Below are 27443 nucleotides of genomic sequence, written 5' to 3'. Positions count from 1 at the left end.
CAATTTAACAAATGGCATAAATGAAAGAAAAGAAGACATTACTTTATCATCTCCATAGTAGTGAGAGAAACTGGTCAGTTCCATAAGAAGGGTCTTACTTTGTAGTGGGGAAGGGTCTCTAGATTTCCTAAATCCCCCCTCCATTATGACATATCAGAAACCATAGGATCAAGTATTTAAAATTGAAAGGGACCTAAGGTCATTTAATCCACCTCATTCATTTATAGATGAAAAGATGGAAGGAAGTCCAAAAAAGCTAAGTGATTTACCTAGAAGATACAAGTGTGGAAGAGCTGAGATTCCAAATCTAGCACTTTTTCCCTGTTCCAATCCATCATGTAGCTTCCTACAATGCTGTTTTAACCCTATCACTCCTATCCTTAGAAACCTTCAGTGGCTCCCCACTATTTTGTTGTTGTCCGATTGTTTTTCAGTTACATCTGACTTTTTGTGATCCTATTTGGGTTTTTCTTGGTAAAGATACTAGAGTGGTTTGACATTTCCTTCTCTAACTCATTTTATAGATAGGGTAAAGTGACTTGCCCAGGCTAACACAGCTAGCTTATAGGATCCTAGAGGTGACATGGGATGGTTTGATGGTAGCAAATCAAATTGAGGAAGACCAGAAGAATCAAGCAGTAGGTTAAGAACAACATTGCGAGCATCACCCAAATAGCATTCTCTAAAGGTGAGCAAGGAATAGTAGAATTATCTGGGCTGAAATGTCACACTATAAGGTATGCTTTTGCCCAAAGATTAAAAAGCTAGATATCTTTATTTTCCAAAGGTTAAGAACAGCCACTTCCAAACTAAGAAAATAACAAACGCTAACAAATATTACCAGCAAAGAGTGAAACAAAAGCAAAAAATGAGCAGACATCAAGCCTTTGTGCTCACAGTGGAACAGACTGGGAAAGAGATGAAGCCAAAATTTCCCCTTCTGCTAAATGGTGATGATAATACCTTTCCCCCACAAAGTTATGTTACTGAAGACTAGAGGTTTCCTGACTTCCTGACTTCGGGCCATACCCTGGGCTCTTAACCTTTTTGGGACATCATGGACACCATGGACAGTCAGATAAAGCCATTGGCCCCTTCTCAGAATAATGTTTTTAGATGCACAAAATAAAACATAGAAAAACAATTATATTGAAATATAGTTATAAAAATATATTTTTTAAAAGTTCATGGACTCTGGTATAATTGCTTCACTATAAGAATTGCTATCTAACAAAGGAAGGAGCTATCTCAAGAGGTAATGAGCACTCTGTCACTGGAGAACATAGGATCATAGATCTCCAGCTAGAAGAGACCCCAAGAGCTATATAGTACAACCTCTTCATGTAACAGATGAGATTAAAAAACTTGCCCAAGAAAACCTGGATTGTAATGGGCTGAGGTTTGAGTTGATGCACTGAGGTCCCAAGTACGTGAGGCTAAATAGTAATTGGGCTATACTTTATTAATATACATGATTGGATAAAGAATGGTCCCTGCCCACTCTCTGTGCAAGTCCTGATGTGTTGTACAGGAAATGATGATTTTGGTGGGTGGAGGCAGAGAGAGACAGGAAGAGAAGCTGGGAGAGATTGGGCTGGGGTCCATTCTCCTAGCTGCTGGTCGTGTGGCTGCTGGTCTAGCTAGCTTCTTGACTCGGCTGCACACATTGCTATCGCCGATTCTCTTCCACCTCCGATCCTTATTCACTGAGCATAAAGACTGACGATTTTCCCCTAACCTGAATTCCTGACTCCTGCTGATTTAAAAATACACGATCATCACACTGGATCATAAATGTCACAGGAGGGATTTGAGCTCAGTGACTCCCAAACCAGCATTCTTTCTGCTATGTTGGGCTGTCTCCAAGAAGAGATTGGATGCTCACCTGTTTGGAAGGTCCTACATTAGGAGAGAGGCTGGACTAAGTAGTCTCTGAAACACTAGCCTTCTAGCTCTGACTTTGTATGATGTTTAGGTTTTCATGTGAGCTTCGGTGCAAAAGAAGAAAGATGAAACATTATGACAGAGTAGAAGATACATTTAAGTCTAGCAAGAAAAGATGGGAAGCTAGGTGGTTCAGTGGATGAGACATCAGGCAGAGAATCAGGAAGACCTGAGTTCAAATTTTAGACATTAACTGTGTGATCCTGGGCAAGTCCCTTAACCCAGTTTGCTTTAGTTCCTCATCTATAAAATGAGCTGGAAAAGAAATGGCAAATCACTCTAGTATCTTTGCCAAGAAAACCCCAAATGGGGTCACAAGGAGTCAGACATGACTGAACAACAATAATAAAAGACAAAGTTTTGAAGCTCAACTCTATTATTATTATTATTAGCTGCATGATATTGGAAAAGTCATTTAGCTTCTTTCATGTTTCTCCTCTAATTACAGCAATTTATCACCAGGATAATACACCATGACCAAGTAGGATTCATACCAGGATTGCAGGGCTGGGTCAATTTGAAGAAAACTATTAGCATAATTGAGTATATCAATAACCAAGCCAACAGAAATCATATGATTATATCAATAGATGCAGAAAAAGCATTTGACATAATATAACATTCATTCCTATTAAAAACACTAGAGAGCATAGGAATAAATGGAGTTTTCCTTACAAAGATAAGCAACATCTATCTAAAATCATCAGCAAGCATCATATGTCAGCAAGCATCATATGTAATAGGGATAAACTAGAAGCATTTCTAGTAAGATCAGGGGTGAAACAAGATTACCCACTATCACCATTACTATTCAATTTTGTTTTAGAAATGTTAGCTTTCTTCCAGGCAATCTCAATAAACTTTGGATAGAAAACATCATCTGCATCCAGAAAAAGAATTATGGAGATTGAATGTAAAACAACATGTACTATGTTCACATCTTTTATCTTTTTTTCTCTCCCATGGTTTTCCCATTTATTTTGATTTTTCTCTCCCAACATGATCATAAAGAAATGTGCATTAAAAGAATAAATAAAATTTTAAAAAAGAATTGTTAGCTTTAGCAATAAGAGAAGAAAAAAGAAATTAAAAGAATTAGAGTAGGTAATGAGGAAACAAAATTATCACTTTGCAGATAAAAGAATGGTATATTTAGAGAATCCTAGAGAATCAACTAAAAACATACTAGAAACAATTAACAACTTTAGCAAAGTTGCAGAATACAAAATAAATCCATATAAATCATCGACGTGTCTATTTGTTAACAACAAAGTCCAGCAGCAAGAAAGAGAAATTCTATTTAAAATAACTATAGATAACATGTTTCTCCTCTATACAATGAAGAATTTGGATGGGATGACCTCTAAAATACGTAGTGGCTTTTTATCCTGTGACCCTAGGAAGTTGGTGTTTATCTTGTGAGAAAGCAGTCCACCTGTTCCCGCCTCTTTCTGTCTCTTTTGGTCTCTCTCCCTTTTTTCCCTTTCAGGTCATCACTACAGGTGAATAGTTTCTAAAGATTCAATCTGTCAGAACTAAATGCGCCCAGGGAGCCTTGTGAGCAATTCAATTACAGAGCACACAGGAACTTTTTCAAATGCCCTTTGTAGAATGGAATAAATGCTTGGTCTTCTAAAGAGCTCATTCCCACTTCTCAGTAAAGCCCTATCTTGAACTTTATGGATTGTAACTTGATTAGGTTGGTTCCAAACAACTTTGCAGTTGCATTCCTATCAACTTCTTCCGTTCTCCTGAATAGGAGGGAGATTAAAGACTAAATGAGGAGCTACTTCCCTACTGACTTTTCTATCTGGAATTTGGTTATCAATATCAATTGTTTTTCAGTTAGGTAACTCTTCGTGACTCCACTTGGGGTTTTCTTGGCAAAGATACTGGAATGATTTTTTTGTTTCCTTCTCCAGTTAATTTTAAATGAGGAGCTTGGCAAAGGAGGTTAAAGGACTTGCTCAGGGTCACACACTAGTAAGTGTCTGAATTCAATATATTAGAGTCTTTAAAATGAATGAATATGGACTATCTGAGAAGTCAATCACCGTGAAATCTAGCCTATAATGTATCTAGAATCTTTGGGTCTCTCTTTTCTTGTGGAGCATTCTTACCATGAAGGGAAAGTGAGGCAGGGGACTTTGCCTAACCATCCCTCACTTAAATCCAATTCACTTGCAAATCATGGTGAGACCTTGGTATGAGTTCCCAAGGTGATATCAAAGGAGTAAGTAATCCCTACAGAAATGAATGTTCTTTGAAGAGGAAGGTCTTTTTGGGATCAAGGTCCAGTATTAAACTCTCTAAGCCCTTCCTAGCTCTAACTACTTACTCTAGGGGACAACATGAATTTTGTATGTTGGCAAAGTTCTGAAACACATGCCCCAAAGAGATATTAAAGAGATCCTTATTAAAACAAACAAACAAAAATAATGATCCTGCTTGCTGAGTGAAGTGAGCAGAATCAGGAGAACATTGTACACAATAATAGCAATATTGTTCGATTATTAAATATGATCCAAGACAATTCCAAAATTCATACCCAGAGAAAGAACTATAGAATCTAAATGCAGATCAAAGCCTATTATTTTCACCTTTTTGTTTGTTTGCTTTTTCTTTCTCATGATTTTTCCCTTTTATTCTGATTTTTCTTTTATAATATGACAAATATGGAAATATTTTTAACATGATCATACACATATAACAGATTGCTTGCTGTCTTGGAGAGGAGGGGGAAAATTTGGAACTAAAAATCTTACAAAAATTAATGCTGAATAGTATTTTTACTTTTTGTTGTTGTTTGCTTGCTTGTTTTTTCTCATCTTTTTCTTTTTTGAACTAATTTTTCTTGTGCAACATGATAAATGTGGAAATATGTTTAGAAGAACTGCACATGTTTAACCTATAATGGATTACTTACTGTCTAGGGGAATGGTGGGAAGGGAAAGAGAGAGAAAAATTTGAAACACTCGGTTTTGTAAGGGTGAATGTTGAAAATTATCTTTGCATGTATTTTAAAAGATAATGTTGAAAACTATATTTACTTGTAATTGGAAAAACAAAATGCTATTGAGAAAAAAATAAAGTTTTAAAAGCTTGAGGGAAGCAAAATAAAAAGGAATACTGATCCTTCATTTGGGGGAAAAGTGGTGGATTACAGGTGCAGAATGTTGCATACATTGTCAACCTGGTTTTCTGTATCAAATGACAAAAGTATAAAATCAATCTTTGCCCTCACACTGATTATAATCTAGTTGATGGCACAAAAAAGAGACCAAGTTAAACAATAGAAACTAATAACATAAGAGATGTCACATATTTAGTTGCCAGCTGAGTATAATGGTAAATGCTAAGTTTAGAAGAGAGAGATCATTGTCATCTCTAGATAACTCCAGTAATATAGGATGAAGGGGATTGAAATCCTACTTTCTACAACAAGCCTTTGCTATTCCCTTTTAATACTAGTGCTTTCCAGCTGAAATTATCTCCGTGTTATACTCTCTATATCTTCCTTATTTGCATAGTTGTTTGTATGTTGTCTCCCTCCTTACATGATAAGCTGTTTTTTGCCCTTTTTTGTATCACCACTGCTTACTACAATACCTAACCTATAATAAATAAGCTCTTAAGAAATACTTGTAAACTTTTGATTTGACAAAAATATATAATTTAAATACATGGAGATGAGGGGCAGGAAGAAAAAGAACACCTCATTTAGAAAGTCACTGAATCTTTAAACTGCAATTTGCTTTTTAGTATACCCTGTAGTAAAAGAAAAAAAAAATTTTTTTTTTTGTAAAGCCATTTCCAAACTTCTGGGAAAAGCCCTTTGCAAAGTAAGATGGGTGATAGATTTAGGGCAAAAAGGCCTTTCTTTGGAACATGAATTGAGGTAAACACTCAACTTAATTTATATATGGTTTAATTTGTTGCACTCCCCAATCCAGAACTGATTTGGAAAGTGGCCCATCCAAAGGCAATCTCCTCTTCTTTATGCCCTTTAATTTCTCTACCCAAGAGAAGCATCTTCTGTTTTCCTGAAAGAGAGGTACTCTCCATACTTCCTGTTTTGTAAAGAATCTCAGTACTGATCTTTGGGACAGTGACTTACTCAACTATTCTGGAATGTTACCCCAACACATACTGTACTTTTGTCATTCAGGATGCCTATGTTATCTAAAATCATTTTTGGAAAAGAATTATGTGCCAGTCTGACTTGTTAAGTGACATTCACATGGTCACAGAGCTATATATACTCATACACACATACCTACATACAATATACATATATATACATACAAATATATATTTATGTACATATATCTGTTTATGTACATACATATATATCTCTATATCTATGTGTGTGTGTATGAACTGGGATTTAAAGCCAGGTCTTTCTCAGACAAATAACCTCAGACAAATTACAACCTCTGCTTGTCTTACTTTCCTCAGCTATAAAATGAGGAGTAATTATATCACCTACTTTCCAGAATTGTTATGAACCTCAAAAGAGATAATATTTGTACTTAGCACAATATCTGGCACAAAGTAGGTGCTCTTTAAATGCTAGCTATTGTTGTTGTTGTTATTATTAGCCTAGCAAGAAATGCTTGCACTGATAAATTAAATGAAAATTATTTTTGGCAGATTTCAGCCTAAAAATGCAGAGAGCCTTATTAATATTCTTTCTTGGATGTGGGAAGCAATGTGAGCAAAGTTAAAGATGTATGATAGCATAAAGGGTGTTTTAGAGCTGGTTTAGACAACAGTTTGACTACAGATTCATTTATGTGGAAGGTCAGTGAAAAACATAGCTGGAAAAATACATAATTTCTAGGAATCACAGACTGAATTCTGGGAGGAAGCTTATTAGCACATCTAGTCCAAACTTATTTACAGATTAGGAAATTGAGATGGGGGGGTAGGGGTAATGTGACTTGCTTGAGATTACACAAATAGTAAGTGAAAAAGAAGAATGACAACCTAGTGCCTCTTGACACACACTGCCTTCTTACGTCAGGACTTTGAATATTAAACTAAGGAGATAGTACTTTATTCAATGGGTAATGATCCAAACACTGAAGGTTTTTGATTTGTGTGTTGGTTTGGGAAGATACATGTGATAAACTGGTGAGAGAAGAGACCAGAGCCACAGGTGATAGTTTGAAATTCTTTGGTCAAAGGCTATGTAAAATTTTATAGTCCTTTGGGCATAGTTCATATCTTTTGATCATTCATCAGTTGGGGAATAGATCTTTTTAAAATAAATTTGACTCGGTACGTTGTATATCTGAGAGATGAGGCCTTCACCAGAGAAACTTGCTTCAAAATTCTTTTCACAATTACTATTGCTATCTGTATCTCCCCCGTTTATTCTATTCTCTCTGTACTTTCACCTTGACCCTCCCTAAAGTGTTTTGCTATGACTACCCCTCCCCCAATATGCCCTCTCTTCTATCACCCTCCTCATTTCTCATATTCCCTTCCCCTTCTACTTACCTGCAGGGTAAGATAGATTCCTATACCCATATTGAATGTAATATTTTCTCTTTGAACCAATTCTCATGAGGGAAGGTTCCCTCCTCCCCTCTACTGTAAAGGTTTTTCTTGATTCTTTTTGTGGCAGATAATTTTTGCCATTCCACCTCTCTCTTTCCCATTCTCCTAGTACATTCCTCTCTCACACCTTAATAATATTTTAAAGATATTATTAAGTACTCTCCCTTCATATTCAACTCACATCTGTGCCCTCTGTGTGTATGTATATATATATATGTATGTACATATATGTGTATATATATGATATAAATACTTCTAACTGCTATAATAATGAGAAAATTCTTATGAGTTAAAAGGATCATACTTCTATGTAAGAATGTAAACAGATGTCCTTTGTAATATTCCTTTCCTGATTACCTATTTATGCTTCTCCTGAGCATATTTGAAAATCAGATTTTATCTTCAGTTCTGCTCTTTTCATTATATATGATTGAAAGTCATCTATTTTATTATATTTTCACTTTTTCCCCTAAAGGATTATACTTGGTTTGCTAAGTAGATGATCCTTAGTTGTAATCCTAGCTCCATGGCTCTCTGGGATTATCTTCCAAGCCCTCCAATACTTTTAATGTAAAGGCTGTTAAATCTTGTGTCATCCTGACTGTGACTTTACTATACTGGAACTGTTTCTTTCTGGATACCTGCAATATTTTCTCCTTTACCTGGGAGTTCCAGAATTTGGCTATAATATTCCTGGAGGTTTTCATCTTGGGATCTCTTTCAGAAGGTGATCAGTTCTTTCAATTTCTATTTTCCTCTCTGGTTCTAGAATACCAAGACAGTTTTCCTTGATAATTTTTTGAAAGATGATTTCTAGTCTCTTTATTTGATCATGGTTTTCAGGTAAACCAATAATTTTATAATTATCTCTCCTGACTGTATTTTCCAGGTCAGTTGTTTTTCCAGTGGGATACTTCTCTTTTTTTGTTTTTCCATTCTTTTGGTTTTGTTTTATTGTTTCTTGATTTCTCATAAAGTTATTAGCTTTCATTTGCTCAATTCTGCTTTTTAAAGGATTATTTTCCTTACTGATCTTTTGTACTTCCTTTCCCATTTGACCAATTTTGTTTTTAAAAGCATTCTTTTCCTCATTAGTGTTTTGTATTTCCTTTTTCATCACTCTCATTTCTCTTCCCAATTTTTCCTCTATCTCTCTTACTTGATTTTCAAAATTCTTTTCTAGCTTTTCCATGGCATGAGACCAATTGTTATTTTTCTTGGAGGCTTTGGATGCAGGAGCTTTGACTTTGTTATCTTTTGAGTGTATGTTTTGAAAGTGTATCTTTTTCACTATAATAACTTTCTATAATCAGATCTTTTTCTGTGGTTTGTTTATTTTCCCAGCCTATTACTCAGCTTTTAACCCTTTGTTAAAGTAAGGTTCTGTTTTCACAGTGGAGGGTGCATTGTACCAAGCTTTAGAGGTTTAGTGCAGCTGTTTTCAGAGATCCTTCTAAGGACCTGGCCTCTTTTCTGCCCTGGAACTGTGAGGAGGGTCCCTGCTCCACTGTGACTGTAAGTTGTAGTGTGCTAAAGCAACAGAGTCCTTCCTCAGGGATAGTAAAGAGACCTCTGTGGGCTGAAATCTCCAGGAGCTTCACCCACCTCCGCTGGACTCTTGGTTTGCTGGTTTCTAAGGCCCAGACTTCCTGGACTGGGGCTATGCTGGAGTTGCCTGCTCTGGAAGTGGGCTAGACTCCCACCTGGCGTAACAGATCTTTCCAGTTGACTTTCTTCAGCTGAAAATTGTTCCACTCCGTCTTTTTGTGGATCCTGATGCTCTAAAGTTTGTTTAGAGTCATTATTTGAAGGAATTTGTAGGGGTTTGGGGGAGAGCTCAGGTGAGTCCCTCTGACATTTTGGCTTTACCTTCCCATGAGTTGGAATTTGAATACAGTTCTTTTTGCCTGTTCATTATATCAATGAAGCCTTGGAGAATAGAAGGTGAGAAATGGGACAATAATTAGAGTGCAAAGCTTCTTGAAACAATGTCAAGATGGGGAAGACCATAACAAGAATAAGATGGGGAAGAGAGTCAGTAGAGATGATGGACAAAGAACAGATTGTTGGAAAAACAGTGTCTTCAAAGAGAGGAACCAAGAGCACAAGGGGAGGGATTAATTCAATACACTTGGAAAGGAGAAAGGAAGATGGGTGTAGGGGTTATGTGAAGTATGAAGGGGTTCATGGCAGCTGGTGTAACCCTCCTGGAATTTTTCTTTTGCCTTGCCCAGTAAAGTGGGAGGTGAGATCACCCACTGAAAGAACACAGAATATGGGTAGGAATGTAGAACTGAGAAGAGAAAAGATCTGTAAAAGCCATTCTCCTGCATACTAGGAATCATTGTCTGGCAGGAAGAGCCAAACAAAGTTTAGACAACATGACATTTTATTAGGTTAGATTAATAGTTCTCTGACTTTCTCCAAACTCAGTTTGTGAGGGATGGGAACAGGAACTGTGAATCACATCACAATGAATACTATAGAGGAAGGAAGCTGAGAAGCCAGCCTATTAACAGAGTTGTGAAACTGCAATGGCACTTTTCAAATTTTCTTGCCTGGGACTCTCCACTGGATCTGTGAGCCTTTCAAGGCCACAGAGCCATTTTCAATGGATAAACTGAAAATCATAAGAGTTAGAGCTGGACAAGACTTCAGTGAACTTATATTTTCACCCCCTCGTTTTACAGAGGAGAAAATGGAGACACAGAGAAATTAAATGGGCTACCCAAAGTCATACAATCACAAAGAAAGCCAGTCATGTTCCTTCCATTATATCATGGAAACATAAGGTTCATTGGTAAGACCCCAAAAGAGTATAAGCCATAAATTTGGAAGGCACCTTTGGGATCATTTAATTCAAAAGCTTCCCTTTTCAGAGCAGAAACTGAAGTATAGAATGAATTAATGAGATTTCCAAGATCACACAATAAGATATGGACAAAGGTAAAACCAGAACCTCAGGTCTGCTAATTCTTAATCCAATGGAATGATCTCAAACTATCTTCTAATATCATTGATGGAGGGCAGTTTTAAGAAGCAGATGGTCAGCAGGGTAAAATGTTGCAGAGAAGTCAAGGAAAATAAGATCACTGATCACCAGGGCCCTGAATGAGTACGATGTTAATTGGCTGGTGGAAGAAGGGAGCACTTTGCAGGTGTTACAAGGAGTATGGTGAGGAAGTGGAGTAAGGGGCAGAAAGCCTCATCAAAGCAAGCTCAATGAACCACCAGCATTGCCAAGCCACCAGTAAGTCCCCCATATCTATACTAGACAAAAAGGGAGGTCAGGCAAGGAGAGTGAGTAGAATGAACAGGCATAATAATAATTGACATTTAACAAAAAGAATGCATTAGAAGAAGGGGGAAAGGAAAGGTAGAATAGGATACATTATCTGACATAAAAGAGGCACAAAGGAGCTTTTATAGTGAAGGAGAATGTAAGGAAAGTGAACCTTACTTTTTCGTTGGATTTGGCTCAAAAAAGGCATAACATATACACTCAGTTGTGTGTAGAAATCTATCTTCCTATACAGGAAAATAGAAGGAGAAGAGGATAAGAGAAGAGGGGGCCTGACAGAAGGGAAGGCAGGTGGGGAAGGCCATAAAAGTCAGAAGCAAAACATTTTTGAGAATGGACAAGGTAAAAGGATTTTTACCCCCATAAATGGGGGGAAATGGGCCAGAGGGAAATATATTGTAATTGTAACTGTGAAAAACTTTGAATTTTGGCAGCAAGTTTCTTTAATAAAGACCTCTTTTCTCAAATATATGGAAAACTAAGGCAATTTTAAAGAAATAAGGGCCATTTCTCAATTGATAAATGGTCAGAGGTTATGAACAGGCAGTTTTCAAATGAAGTAATCAAAGCTATGCATAGTTATATGGGAAAAAATACTCTAAATCACTATTCACTAGAGAAATGCAAATTAAATAAATTCTGAGTTACCAGCCTACACCCATCAGATTAGCAAATATGACAGAAAAGGAAAGTGAGAAATGTTGGAGGGGATGTGGGAAAACTGAGACGCTGTTGCTGAAATTCTATACCGGTTTAACCATTCTGTAAAGCTATTTGGAACTATGCCCAAAGATCTATAAAGAAGTCTGAATTCTCTTCAACCAAGCAATATCACTCTGAGGTCTTCATTAGAAATAGATTAAAACAAAAATATATACCAAAATATTTATAGCAACTCTTTTTGTAGTGGCAAAGAATTGGAAATTGAGGGAATGCCCATCACTTGGGGACTGGATGAACAACAAGTTGTATATGATTGGGATGGAATACTATTTTGCTGTAAATAAATAATGAGAAAAACCTGGAAAGATTTACATAATTTGATGCAAATGAAATGAGAAGAAACAGAAGAATATTGTATATAGTAACAGCAATATAGTATGATGATAACTTGATTATACTCAGTAATGCAATGATCCAAGATAGTTTCTTAGTATTCATGATGGAAAAAGCCATTTCTCCAAAGAAAGAACTGATGGAGTCTGAATACACATTGAAGCATATTTTTCTTTACTTTATCTATCTTGGGTTTTTTGGTCTGTTTTTTCTTTTATAATATGATTAACAGAAATAGATTTTATATAACTACACATGTATAACCTGTATCAAATTGTTTGCCTTCTCAATGAGGGGGGAGGGATAGGGAGAGAGGGAAGGAATCTGAAATTCAAAAATTAGAAAATCCTAAATTGGAGAAAAATTTAAAAATAACTGACATTTTTACAGTGCTTTAAGGTTAAGAAAGCATTTCATTCTGATACCAAATCCATGACTTTTATTAAGTATTATTCAATCCATTTTACAGCTAAGAAACCTGAGGGTGACAGTGACTCTGAATGGTCCAGTCAATTGTCTATTGAGCATTTAAGGTAGAATACAGTTCTTCCTAACTACAGACCCAGAATTCCATCTACTGCACCACTCTCAATAATAACGGACATTTACAGAGCATTTTATGGTTTAACAATAACAACAACAAATATATATAAATACACATATACATATATGTGCATGATATATACTACACATAAACATATATGTATATACACATATACATTTTATACATACAGAGATATTTATAATTACATGGGATCCTCACAATAAGCACTGGTGGGCTGTAGTTATTATTCTCCTTTTCAGAGAAGTTAATGTATTTGCCCGTGTTCATCAAGAATGGATTTGAACCTATATATTCCTAGCTCAAAGTTTAGTACTCTATCTACTATACCACATTGTCCCCAATTCAAGAGAGGCCAGTGGATATTAGAAGAAACACATTGAACTGGAGATAGGAGACTAGGTTCAAATCAGATAATCAATTAATCAACAAGCATTTATTAAGCACCTACTAAGTATCAGACACTACGCCAGGTATTAAATACACAAAGGAAAAAATGATTCTGTAGAGGAACTTATCATCCTACCTGGAAAGACTGTTGTTTTACTTTGAAGAGACCAATGACATCAGAAAGATGATGTCTTGATGTCAAGTAAATTGGATTTAAGTGAGGCAAGGCTGTGCAATGTCACCAGCCTCTCTTTCTCTTCTGGAGCCATCTGGGTCCAGTGACAAGATAATCAATCAGGATGACTGGAGATGGCCCTAGGTACAGTGGGGGACTGTAGCCTTTTTGAGCTAGTCAACTGTTTATTGGGAAAGACAATATACATATGCATATACATATTTATGTATTCAGAAATATATGAAAATCACAATGTAATTATGGAGAGATATACTTTGGAAACTTAGCCTAATAATAATAATAGCCCACATTTACATAGCTGGTTAAGTTCTGGAAAGCACTTCACCTACGTTTTCTAATCTCAACACCATTCTGCTAACTCACACTTTGAATACCACTTTCCTCAGCTTCCTCTCCCCTGTGATTGAAGGGCTGTAGGATAGAATGGCAAACTCCTCTTGATGCTTTCCTTTATCGAGGGCAGAAGCTGGATGTTCAGTTCTCTCCACTCTCTATCTGCTGCTCTGTCTGGTTTCAGCTCTGCAGAATAATATAGGTATGTATTACCTATACAAGGGAGTACCCTTGATCCTGGACCTTTTCCAGCCCCCTCCCCCTTTTTAAAAATAATAATAGGTTTTCTTTTTCCTTTTTTTAAAATAGCTTTTTATTTACAAGTTATATGCATGGGTAATTTTACAGCATTGACAATTGCCAAACCTTTTGTTCCAATTTTTCCCCTCTTCCCCCCCATCCCCTCCTCCAGATGGCAGGTTGACCAATACATGTTAAATGTAGCTTTTTATTTTTTGAAATACATGCAAAGATAGTTTTCAACATTCATCTTTGCAAATCTTGTTTTTTTTTTCTTTCTTTCTTCTTTCCCACATCTCCCCTTCCCTAGACAATAAGTAATCCAATGTAGGTTAAACATGTACAATTCTTCTAAATATATTTCCACATTTATCATGTTGCACAAGAAAAAATAGATCAAATGGGAAAAAATGAGAAAAAAAAAGTAAACAACAGCAATAAAAGGGTGTGTGTGTGTGTGTATGTGTGTGTATGTGTGTGTGTGAAAATACTATCCAGCTTCCTTTTGTATGTTGTGTTTCCCCATTAGATTATAAACTCCTTGAGGTTAGGGGCTGTCTTTCTTATTTTTATCCCCAGCACTCAGCATACTGCCTGACACATAGTAGGCACTTAATCAATATATATTGAATTACTGAATTGATTTATCTTATTTGAGTCTCACCACAATCCGAAGAGATAGATACTACAATTATAACTACTTGTATTTTAGGAGGAAACTAAAGTTCAAATTAAATGTGACAGTTCCTGGTTATCCTGCTGGTATTATAAAATTCTGTTTGGTTTTTAAAGCCCTTTCATAACTTGACCCCCTCCTGCCTTTCCAGTCTTCTTACACTTTACTCTGTCACATACTCTATATCCATGACACTAGTTTCTTTTACTCTTCCTCACACAAAAGACTTTGCGTGACTCAGGATATGCTCATTGGTTGTCCCCCATGCCTAGTGCTCTCCTTCCTCTGCTCTGCCTCTTGGCTTCCCTGGTTTCTTCTTCAAATCTCAAGTAAAATTCTACCTTCTACAGGAAACTTTTCCCAATCCTTAGTAATTCTAGCACCTTCCCTACATGCTTATCTTCAATTTATACTACATATATCTTGATTGTACAGAGTTGTTTGTATGTTGTCACCCTCATTAGAATATGAGTTCCTTGAAAGGCAAAGGACTGTATTTTTACTATTCTCCATTGATTAGCACAGTCCCTGATATAGATGTAGTTACTTAATCAATTAATTATTATTATATTTATTTATAATGTTATATTAATATATAACATAACATATAATGTGATATAATGTCATTATATTAATATAACTTATATTAATAGCTATAGTATTGGTATACAAAAGTCTTTTTTTGTTTTTTTATCTTAATAGTATACCTTCCAAAATTGTTGTGAGTGTCAAATAAAAAAAAATTGTAGTGTTTTGCAAACATTAAAGTGCTATGTAAATGCTACTTATTCTTTAATTAATTAATTTTAATTTTCCCTAGTTATAAAAACAATGGTTTTTTTGGGGGGGGAGGTTATACATATACATATATATATTTTTACATATTTCCTTATGAATTATGTTGGGAGAAAAAAGTCAGAACAAAAGGGAAAATCCATGAGAGAAAAAGAAAACAGAAAAAAAAAGAAAACTGAAGTGAACATAGCATGTGTAGCTTTATATTCAGTCTCCATAGTTCTCTCCTTGGATGTGGAAGGCATTTTCCATCCAAAGTTTATTGGGATTACCTTGGGTTACTGAACCACTGAGAAGAATATCATAGTTGATCTTTGCACATTTTTGCTGTTACTCTGTACAATGTATTCCTGGTCCTGCTTGTTTCACTCAGCTTCAGTCAGTGTAAATCTTTCCAGGTCTTTTTAAAATCAGCTAGTTCATCTAAATGCTAGTTATTATTAATAATTATCTAAATGCTAATTATTATCATATATTATATAACATATAAAAATCATAATAATTCCACAAACATTTATTATGTGAGGGGTACAGGGAGGGTGGGAAAGGAGGTGCTTTGTGGACCCTTCTCCATACCACCATGGGGACCACTCCCTTTAAGGGCCCTATGCAGCTGGGGATCCTGAAATATATATGGCCAATTTTGCCCTCACTACAACACTACTGTTACTCCAGTTTTACAGATGAGGAAACTGAGACATCATGACTTGCTCAGGGTCACACAGCTAAGTATTTGAGGTTGTGTTGGAACCCAGGTCTTCCTGACTCTAGGTCCAATGCTCACTAAGGTACCTATGTGGGAGAAGCTCAATAGAAGTTTGTGGACAAACACCATACATGATAGGCAAACTTAATGACCTTATGAGTTTGGCATATTTTCTTTGTTGGATTATTCCTCCTCCTAATCCCAAGCAAAATGGGAATGGACTCTGTATACACCATTGCAGTGCCAAATTCATCAGCTTTGACTGGTTCTCATTTGCTCGTAAATTTGATTCAACAAATATTTATTAAGGTACCTACTTTGTGCAAAGTCCTGGAGGAGAGAAAAAGTTTAGGCAAAACCTGATCCACCCAGAGTATTGTCTAAGAGGAGGTTTAGGAAAGGATCTATGATTTCATAAATATAGGGAATTCCCAGGTGAGAAAACCCTTTCTATCATTGCAGGTAGGTACCTTCTCTCAGTCTCAGAAAGTTAAACGGAGACCTGAGAATTCAAGTGACTTGCTTAGTGTCACAGAAATAGTACATATTAAAGGCAGGGCTTGAAACCAGGTCTTCCTGGCTTTGAGCCTAGCTCCCTGTCTACTATACTTTCCATGGGAGATATGACAGAAAAATAACAATTATACAATAACACTTGACAGAAATATTACAGAAATGCAAAAAAGTGTTAGGTGAGGTCCAAGGTGGGGAGGTTAGGGTATTACACAGCTATCTTATTCATTTTTGATTTTGTTTTGTTTTTTTGGTAAGGCAATTGGGATGAATTGATTTGCCCAGGGTCACACAACTAGTTAATGTCTGAGGCTGGATTTGAAGTCAGATTCTCCTAGCTGCCCCTTATTCATTGTTGCTGTTGTTGTTTTTGTTTATTCATTTTTATAGAACATTAATATTTTTTTACATTTAGGTATCAGAATTTGTTTGGCAATTCTCCAATTTATGGGCATCTGCTTGATTTCTAGTTTTTTGTTCCCACAAAAAGTGGCACACATATTTGGTTCTTGTTATTGATCTCCTTGGTTTAAATGTCCGGAAGCAGAATCTCTGGGTTAAATGATATGGACATTTTAATTACTTCTTCCTATAATTCCAGAATGATTAGACCGATTCACAGCTCTACCAACCATTCATTAGTGTGTCCTTATTTTCACAATCCCTGTAGCATTATATATTCCCATCTTCTATCAGCTTTGTCAGCTTTCTGAGAGTAAGCTAAAACTTCAAGCTTATTTTGATTTGCATGCATCAAATTTTTAGTGATTTGAAACATTTTTATATGGTTGTTAATTGTTTTCATTTCTTCTTTTGAGGAGTTTTGGTTCATATGATTTGAATTAACAGAAATAATTAAGGTCAAACTGGCCTTATATATTTCTGTTAATTGTTAATATATCTTGGATATATTGAATGTATATTGCACCTTGGAATTTATATATAATAGAAGTTATTTTTTCCAGTCTTTCCTTCTTTTCATTAATTTTGTTCACGAGAAAACTTTTCAGTTTCATGTGATCAGATCATCTATTTTATTTTTTTGAATCATTTATTTAGAATAATTTTTCCAAAATACTTTCTACCCAAAAGCCCTGTGAAGAAGTCAACATGATTATTAATATCCCCACACAGCATTGACAATCTATGAAGAACCCAGGGAGCTGAAGTACTCAGTTTCTCCTTATCCACTAAAGGGTTTGCCCCTTCAATCTCTGGATCTAGGGATCCATGACCTGGTTTGAGTTCTAGGGGGGAGGGGAAGCTTGACTATAGTAAATAAGATTCAGTTCTTTTTCTCATACTCTATAGCTAGAGAGCTATACGTCTACTTTCGAAATCAGAAAAAGATACTTAAAGCTTAAGTTTTTGGCTAAGTCTGAGGTCTTTCCAAAAAGGGAACAATTAAGGAAGAAAAACAGAAGTTGTTTCAAAAACAAGTCAAGATTCAAGGCAATCTCAATAGACTTTGGATAGAAAATGCCATCTGCATCCAGAAAAAGAACTATGGAGATTGAATTTAAATCAACACATGCTATGTTCACTTCTTTTTTCTGTTTTTTTTTCTCTCCCATGGTTTTTCTCTTTTGTTCTGATTTTTCTCTCCCAACGTGATTCATAAAGAAATGTGTATTAAGAACAAATTAATTAATTTTTTAAAATGAGTCAAGAGATTAATGTGACTGCACATTGTTCTTACCAACCAACCTAAATGTTCTTAAAAAGGGCAGATAGATATACATACATATATACATAGATATGTATTACATATTATCAAAATATTTTGGACATAGCAGTGTCACTCTTAGGCCTGTATCCCAAAGAGATCATAAAAGAGAGAACAGGACCCACATGTGCAAAAATGTTTGTAGCAGCCCTTTCTGTGGTGGCTGGAATTTGAGTCCATCAGTTGGGGAATAGCTAGATAAATTATAGTATATGAATATAATGGAATATTATTGTTCTGTATGAAATGATCAGCAGGCTGGTTTCAGAAAAGTCTGGAAAGACTTGCATGAACTGATGCTGAGTGAAGTGAGCAGAACCAGGAGAACATTATACAGGAGAACAATATTATGTGATGATTAACTATGATAGACTTGGATTTTCTCAGCAAACCAGTGCTATAAGAAAATTCCAATAGACTTGGGATGGAAAATGCCATCTGCATCCAGAGAGAGAACTATGTAGACTAAATAGGGATCAAAGCATAGTATTTTCACTTTTTGTTTGTTTTATTCTTTCTCATGGATTTTTCTTTTTTGGTCTGATTTATCTTACACAAAATAACAAATATGGAAATATGTTCAAAAGATTTATACATGTTTAACCTATATCAGATTGCTTGCTATCTTGGGGAGTGGGGAGGTAGGGGAGCAAGGGAGAAAAATTTGGAACACAAAATCTTACAGAAATGAATGCTGAAAACTATCTTTACATGTACTTGGAAAAAATTAAAATACTATTAAAATATTTTGGAAATACCCTATTTCCCAGAGCTAAGGCCCAGCAAGCAGGGTTTGTCTTGAGTTTGAATAATAATCTGCTCAGGATTACCCCATCCTCTGGCAAAGTGTATTTCATGGACTAGCATCAGAGTGTTCACTGAGAGATTTAGCTCCCCCTATTTTCCAGGGCCATCTATCATATAGGCACAATCCCTGTATTTTCTCACTGATAGCTTCTGCCCTCCTGTTCCCATCACAGAATTCTGGTTCTGCCCCACGAGGTGGGTATGGCCCGCAAGACTTGAGATAATATGGCTTCTTACAGAGCCCCTGGGAATGTCCAGTAACTCAAGACCTAAGAATGATTGCCATAACACAGTCCACTTGTGGTATCTAAGACCTGCCTTTGGCTCAGCATATTAAGCCCTTTTTCTTAGGAGTGTGTTTTCCTCACTATGAAATTGAGCTTCTATTTGTGTCCTGACTCTCCTGACTTTAGCCTGTTGCCACACAAAGGAAGGTTCTGGACTAATTGACTATAAATATATGTACATAGGTATCCATATCTATATTATATCATATGCAGATGCTTGGAGCAGATGGGTGCTGATAATTGACAAGAGACATGAGACAGAGCTGCTCAATTCTGCTTCTGCTGCTGTTGCCTCTGGCCAGAGAGAATGATTCTTTAGACTGGAAAGCACAGAACAAAAAAGAGCTAACAAGGAGTTGATAAGTAAAATAAGTAAGGAGATAATCAGAGGATACCTAGCTGCTCTTGATGAATCCTGATGGGGAGAAGGGAAGGGGAAAAGAGACAAAAGAATCTGCAACTATAAGCCAATAATTGGACTTCAATTCCTAGGAAAATTCTATAATGAATCATTTAAAAGCTGTCTAAGCAGGTACCAGATTTTGAGCCAGGTATGTCAGCACATGCTTTATGCTTGCCTATGAAAAGGTGTTTAATGAATATCCTGTAAAAGAAGCAATAATTACAAAGAGCCAGTATAGCTTCATCAAGAACAAGTAATGCCAGATTTACCTTGTTTCATTATTTGGCAGAGCTATTAAACTAGTAAACCTATGATTTTCATTTCCTAGTCCTCCTTAACCTTAGTGCTTTCCCTGTATATTTATTTTATCCCGTACATATTTTATTAATATATGCTGTATATTTTGTTTGCATATTGTTTATGTATTGTCTCCCCCATGAGACTATAAATTCTCGAGGGCTGTATTTTTGTACCTTTCTTTGTATTGTCAGTGGCTTAGCAGAGTACCTGCCATATAATAGAGACTTAGAAAATGTTAATTTAATAGCTATTATTATTATTAGTTGATTGACAGTAAATATAGTTTACTTAGATTTTAGCAAAACATTTGATAGTGTTTTGTTATTCTTATAGAAAAGAGAAAAATGTAGAAAATATGATAATATGATTAGATGAATTTGGAATTAGTTGAATGACCATACTCAAAAAGTAGTTGTTAATGGTTCACTGTTAATTTAGAATTCTGCAGTGGATTATACCAAGACTCTGTGCTGTTTAACACTTTTAACAATGACTTGAATAAAGAAGTAGATAGCATGCCCCTTGATTAGTCAGATGACATAAGCTGGAAGAGATGGCTAATACATTGTATCACAGATTCAGAATCCCAAAACATTTTAACAAGCTACAGAACTGGGCTCAAACTAAGAAGATGCCATTCAATAGGGATAATTGTAAGGTTTCATGTTTAAATTTTTAAAAAATCAGCTTCATTAGTACATGGAAGTAGAAGCATAATACTGTTGTTCACTCTTTATTATGGAAGAGGACCATGACTTTAGGCTAGTGAGTTGGATTTAAGTGAGGATGGATTATGCAAAGTCACCAATTTCACTTTCTCCTCCAGAGTCATCTGGGTGCAATGGCAAGATATAGGTCGGGATGACTGAAGATGGCACTGGATGCAGGGGGAGACCTTAAACTAAGGTCTTCAATGAGTTTCAGTTTGACTGAGGCAACCCAGTTAATGATTAAGATTAGGTAAGAATTGACAGAAAGAATGGCCTCTTTTACCCACTCAAAAAAAAATTCAATCTGGAAGAGGAAGACCCTCAGGTGTAGTTAGATAATAGTTTGTTAAAGTTCACTATGATTCTGCAGTCTGAAGTAGCAGCTGATGTACTCTCACATGGAGGGAGGAATAGATTCAAGGAATGAGGAAGTGAGTCTTTGTCCTCTGCCCTAATCATACCACATTTAAAGTAGCATGTGTTCTTGATGCCTCAATTTAAGAAGAACATTTATAAACTGGAGAATATCCAGAAAAGAGCTACCAGGATGGGAAAGAATCTTCAATTCAAGTTATATAATAAAATCCAAAGTTGAACTAGGAATGTTTAGCCTGGAAAAAAGGAAACTTTGGGAGAGGAGGCAGGAAGAGACAGAAGGGGAGAACAAACAGCATGTCTGCTCTATCTAGCTCCAGAAGGAAGAACTTGGAACAATATTGGAATTTAGTCACAAAAAACTTAGTTTTGACATCAGGAAAAACTTTCTAAAAATTAATTGTCCAAAAGTGGAATGGACTGCCTGAGAAGGTGGTGGGATCCCTTTCAATGGAAAATAGAGGCTAGATGAGAACTTATTAAATATGGTTATGAGTTGGACTAAATTGCCATTGAGACTCCCTTTAAAATTATCTGGTTCTGTGAGGACTTTGGATTGATTCTTATTTTTCCTCCTTCTTTGTTACCCTTATCAAATTAGTCCCCACTGTTGATTCTTCCTTCAAAATATTTCCTATTGAAGGTTTACATGAACTCTTGCAAAGTGAAGTTTGCAGAGCAGGAGAAGATTGTAGAGAGTAACAGCGATATTACAAAGATGATCAACTGTAAAAGACTTAGCTACTCTAATCAAGACAATCATCCAAAACAATTCCAAAGAACCCATGATGAAAAATGCTATCTACCTCCAGAGAGAGAAATAATGAACTCTGAATGTAGACCAAAGCATTTTTTGTCTTATTTTTGCATTTTCCTTTGCAACATGGCTAATTTGAAAATATGTTTTGCATGACTTCACATATATAATTGATATCAAATTGCTTGCCTTCTCAAATGGGGGACAGGATGGAAAAACATGGGAAGGAGAGAATTTGGAACTCAAAACTTTTAAAAATAATAAAGATGTAATTGGGAAATATTTACCAGAATAAATAAAAATAAAAATATAAAAAAAACAATGAAAGCAAAATAAAAAATCTCCAAAATGTCCCCCTTCTCTCCTTTCTCTCCTTAATCCTGCTGCCATTGCCTAAATTCAAACTCATATGCATTACTGAAATAGATGCCTAACTGTTGCCTGTGGCTTTCAGTCTCCACTCCTTCTCCTAAATCATACAAGATATAAAGTAATCTCCTGAATTCACCACCTTCTTGGTTAAAACCTTTCGATGTCTGTCTCATTGCTCTCTCTGAACAAAGTTAAATCTCTTTATCTTAGCATTCGTTTTTGAAGTTCTCGTTTCCATGTAAGTTCACTTTCCTATTAAAAGTGAAGAATCTCTATTGAAGGTTCCAGTAAACCCTTCAGGTACTGTCCACTTGAAGCTACAGAATTCCCAGAAATGCAAAGTGATGATTTCCAGGACTGCCACAGATCAGACCACTCCCAGATAACTGTTTCCAATCATACTACCTCCAATGACTTTTTCATTACTCTCTGCATAACTGTAATTTATAACTAATAATTTTAAAATGTTGTAAGCTCATGTGTGTTCTGGATTTCTTCCTTTTTGATAACAAATTAAATCTGAACTCCTTTCATTTGCTGCCGGGCATGAAATTTCTTTAAAAAAAAATGGTTCAAGAGTCGGTCAAGATGCTTTGATGTTCTTTCCTTACTAGGAATTATCTACATTTCCAGTCATATCTCCCCACTGATCTCCTTTGTGATTTCTCTAGCCAGTACACCAAGTGTTTTCACCATTCTTGAAATACACTTTGTGCTTTCTTGGAAGAAAGCTTTCTTCCAAGTCTTTACTCAGTTCTTCCCTCCCATCCCCAACACCTTGCTCACTTTCTCTTCCCACCCACTTTTCCTCAGTATTATAAACTAGACACATTCTCAAATCCCATTTTCTTAAACCACTCTAGGCTATAGCAATCTCAGTTTTTGTTATCTGCTACTCAGCTGGTAACTAATCACTTGTCCTTCCTGCTAGCCAGATACTGAGTCTTTCATGGACTTTGATATAAAAATAAGGACCTATCATCTCCTCCTGTGTTTGTCCATTTTAGCCACAGAGTGGAAGCAGGGACCAGAATCTGGACCTACTTGTTTATTTTGTCCTTAATCTTTTTTTTTTTTTTTTTTTAATTTTGTCCTTAATCTTGCAGCTGAATGTGAATCTACCAACCTCTCTGTGATCCTTTCAGAAAGGGGAATGTATTTTCTATGAAATCTATCTCAAGAACTTCAAAGCTTCAGCATAGTCCTGGATAGAGTCAGCCCCACCCTAAGCATTCTCCCACACCCTGCATGGGAGTGGTCCAGCAAAAGGCTCATTGGCTTAATTCCTACTTCTTCAAAGTCCTTGAATTTGAAAGGAAGCTATATTTTAGTGAGAGATTTCTCTGGGTGACTATTCCAAAGCAGTGAGATCCTCATTTCATTTGGTAGGTGGAATTGAAAAAGCCCTGTAAATCATATTCAATTTCCTTTGGCTTTTCCTTCTTTTGGAAGCATTAACTTATGGAAAGAATACAAACAGGGAACAGCTTAGGTGGAACCCTTTCCAAACTCAGCACTATGAGGGGGAAAACACTAGATTGTTCTTCTGGGAGTAAAGTGAGACAATCAAATCCCAGAGATCTTTTCTGGAGAAGCATAAAAACTGATGAAATACACTCTCTGCAGCAAGCTTACTTCTAATGAGAGGGAAGAAAACCTACTAGTTCTATTTCTTTGAGAGGAATTGTCCTCCAATTTGACATCGACTCATACTTAATAATATTTGACTTCCCAGATGCTGGATTGCTAAAGCGGGAGGGAAGGGGTGCTTCCCGCTGGACTGGGGGAAAGAGGAGAAAAGAAGGAAAAGGGTCCTCAAACAGTTTGGACAGATTACAGAGCTCTGGCAACAATTTGGTAAGAGTCCCAATTACCCTCCTGTCATTCATTTCATAGGTCAGGAAGACAGGGAGTGGGGAAGAGGATAAAGAATCCTCTTCAAGTTAAGGGACAGAGGTGTCTCCTGTCTTTTCCCCACCCCAGTCCCCTCTTTTTTGGCGAACATGTTTTTCCATGACCACAACCTCCCTGGCACGTGTTATTTTTTCCCTCTCGCCTCCAAGCTCACCCCTCTTCTCCCCTCTGATCACACTGTTTATTTCTCCTGCCTTTATCGCTGCCCTTGTCTCTTGTAATCTTGTCTTGCTGTGCTGACGTCACGGTGAAACCTCCCTGATTTTCCTTTCACATACCAACTACACACACGTTTCTCTTCCAACCTCTTCCAACAAACAAGCCGAGTCTCTGCGGGAGGAACGGTTGCTTTCAAGGTAAGCCCAGCCAAGGCGCTGGGGGGCGGGGAGGGGGAAGGGGCAGAATGGGGAGGAGGTGGGGAGCAGTCTGACAAGTTCTCGCCGGCGTGTGCTTGTTGCATCAAATGGGGAGAAGATTGGATTGAGGGAGAGAGTAAGGGAGCCAGAGTTGATTTCTGATCAATAGACGTGGGGAGAGAGAGAGAACAATCAAAATGCCAGAGACTCCAACAGAAAGGAGAGAGCCTGCCAAAAGAAAAAAAAAAAAAAAAAAAAAAAGAGCTTAGTGGAGAAATTAAAACCCAATTCTCTAGGGACGGATTAACTCCAGACGTGCACTCCCTCACTGGAAATGCTTGAGAACTAGCTGAAGTTAGATCAACTCCATCCTAAGGGTAAAAAGGAGACGAGACAAAGTGATCTGAAAATGGAATTGGGGGCTGGGGTAGAGAAGGAGATTATGTGGTGTCTATGGGCTTGGTTGATTGGTTTTTTCCCCCCTTTTCCCAATCTGAGGTAGAAGGCAACTAGTTGGTCAAGGTGATGCCCTCCAGAGCTTTGAGTGAGGCAACTTGAGTTCAGTGGGGCATGCCGGTTAAAAGCAGGTGCTGCTGTTCAAACTAGGGATGCAGGCTGCTTGCTCTCTCGCCCGGGAGGGGTAGGGATGCTCCTCGCCTTGGCCCAAGCCGAGCAGGACAGCCTGGTTTTTTCCCCCAAGGAAAACGTCTAAGGGCAGATTCCTCTCCCTCACCCTCCGCTCCCTCCCCCGGGCTCGTGCTTGTTTGGGTTTTCGGGGATCTGCTGCAGTGCATTCATGCTTTTTGAACAACTGTCGGGAAAGGGCTCCCAAATTCCCGGTGTACGTGTGTCGGAGACACAGCAGACAGGCTATTCGGAGGGAGAAGGGGCAAGGGATGCTGGCTGGTTAGTAGAGTAGCCTGGAAAACACGGCAGCTGCCCGGAAGATCATAGCAATCCCACGCTGTGAAGGGAAAGGGAGGCTCTCCCACGGGAGAAGGGGGATGCCCCTCGCAGGACTGAGATCTTCTCATAAAGATGCTGCAGTTGGTGCCTTTGAAAAAGCCTGGATGCTAATACACAGCGAATTATAAGAAGGGGTGGGGCGGCAGATTCCAGAATTGGGGCCAAAGAAACCCCCAAAGCCGCCTACTTGCGAGCCACACCCCGGAATGGAGAGATCCACAGAAATACCAGTTACTTTTTGAAAGATCTCCAGGCAGAAATGAAATACTTTGGAGAGGAGGTAAGGAGTTTTCTTCTTTTTTTTTTTTCCCTCCCTCTTCTTCACTTAAGCTAGATTAGAATGGAGGACTTTTTGGTGCAGTGCTGTGATTTGGTTTTTTTTCCCTTCCTCTCGTTTTCTTCTTTTTTTTTTTCCCCCCCCCCCCCCCCTTTTCTAGCTTCAGAGTACCAGAATTGTCAGGGAAACCCTGAAGTTGTGTATGTTTTGGAAATTCAAGGGGGCTCCGCCAGGGGCGGGAGAGGAGGATTCAGGGCTGGGTGAGGATACTTTGAAACCCTTCCCAGCTTTGAGCCAATTAAGTTCAGAGGGAAGAAAAGGGGCATTTCCTCTATGTCACGGGTTAGTGCGTGCCTCTATGTGTGAGATAAATCTTCAAGATGAGAGGGAACAGACAGCAAACGAGACTTAGGTTAGACCTTTCATTAAAAAAAAAAAAAAAAAAAATTACTTTTCTGGGTTCATATTGAAGCTAGTCACCAAGGGTGCTTATGGAATCTCTTTGAAGACATGTGAAAATGGGATAATTTTCATTTGCCTGGGCTGTGGTCTTGTCTGAGGGCAGGGGAGGTGGAATATATGTCTAAAAATCTTTACAAGGTCCCTTCCAATCAGGAGATTCTGTGTCTGACTGGAAAAGGCAGAAATCTCATGCAAGTCAACGTGGTTTGTTTATTGCAAACTGGGCTTTTGATATCCATTTTCCCTCCACCTCCCTTCCCCCTACACACAAGTGAAAATTAAAAAAAAAAAAAAAAAAAGGGGAAATTTTAGTTTCTAAAGGGAGACAAACTTTTAAAATGCTACAAAAGACGAACAAATGTCCTTCCTTACTTCTCCTGCTAGGATGATAACATCGAAAGGAGTGAGGTACAGTGGTTAGAGTTAAGAAAAATAGAAGTGGAAATTTTCCACAAACATTTACCGAAAACACAGGCATTCTATCTGTATGACCTTGGAGAAGTCCATTTAATCTTTCTATTTACTTTCTTATTCTTCTGAGTGTCTTATCCCCAAATACTCTTCTCTGTATATGGCATCTTCACAAAGCCCAATGATTGTCTATTAGTGCTTAGAAATCCCTTTGTGAATAGCTTTATGCAGCTGCAACGATATTTTCAAAGCTTAATCAGAATAAATTGTTAAAAAAGAAACAGTGTGATTTCTTTGTTGGGAGGCTGTGGCATCTCTCTAGTCATATGGAGAAGAGCAAAGTGACCTAAGCTATAGTGATTCAGAACAACTTGACCTTGATTTCCTACCCAATGATGCACTTCCTTTATTGCAGTGAAGTGATAGTCCCTACCCACAGTGCACTCCATGCTGGGCACATAGAACACCCAACGATGGGTGTTTCTAGTCTTTCTGGCAGGGGAAAGAACAAGAGAACAGTTTCCCCCTCTGCATAATAAAACAAGGATGGAAAAGTTGGCCTGAAGAAAAGTTTGCCAGTGACTTGATTGATCACTTGAGCAAAGAATCGCTGAAGCTAGAGATAATATTTTCCACCATATCTGATACCAATGAAGTGGTTCAGTCAAAAACAAACATTATGTATATAAGATTTTTCCAGCACTTTGCAAAAGAGCAACATGCAAAGAGAGGCTAGGAATAGCCAAGAGTGGCTTGGGTTCTGTAGAACACAAGCTACACATTGGAAATTCCCATTTTCTGTTTAGTTCTCTAATGCAAACACCATCCTCCCACAGCCATTTCCAAGATAAATAGGCTGGTGTAGAGCAGAGACAGCAGGTAAATTGTCCCACCCCTGAATGTGAGTACAGACAAACACAAATATGTCTCCCAGAGGACCTTCCCAAGCCCAGAACAGTGTCTGACAAAGAGAAAGTCTTTATATTCACAACAGATCCAGCATCTGTTTCAATCCCACAAACTGTTTCCTGGAGAAATGACCT

The 27443-nt window shown here is 37.3% G+C and overlaps 1 protein-coding gene across 2 annotated transcripts in view; it reads left to right on the top strand.

The window, feature by feature from the left end:
- Positions 1-23639: 23639 nt before the first annotated feature.
- Positions 23640-27443, top strand: part of AMZ1 (archaelysin family metallopeptidase 1) — a 49365-nt gene continuing 45561 nt past the window's right edge. The window contains exon 1 of one of the 2 annotated variants that reach the window (XM_003761539.4): positions 23640-24284. The gene's annotated coding sequence lies outside the window, so the exon portion shown is untranslated. Of the gene's footprint in view, positions 24285-24353; positions 25531-27443 lie in introns of those variants that run through there. The other variant, XM_031941085.1, reaches the window with a different exon arrangement.

This window comes from Sarcophilus harrisii, chromosome 1 (genome assembly GCF_902635505.1).
Source record: "Sarcophilus harrisii chromosome 1, mSarHar1.11, whole genome shotgun sequence".
NCBI lineage: Eukaryota > Metazoa > Chordata > Mammalia > Dasyuromorphia > Dasyuridae > Sarcophilus > Sarcophilus harrisii.
The sequence above is the reverse complement of the archived record's forward strand: the minus strand, read 5'-3'. Positions and strand labels throughout refer to the sequence as shown.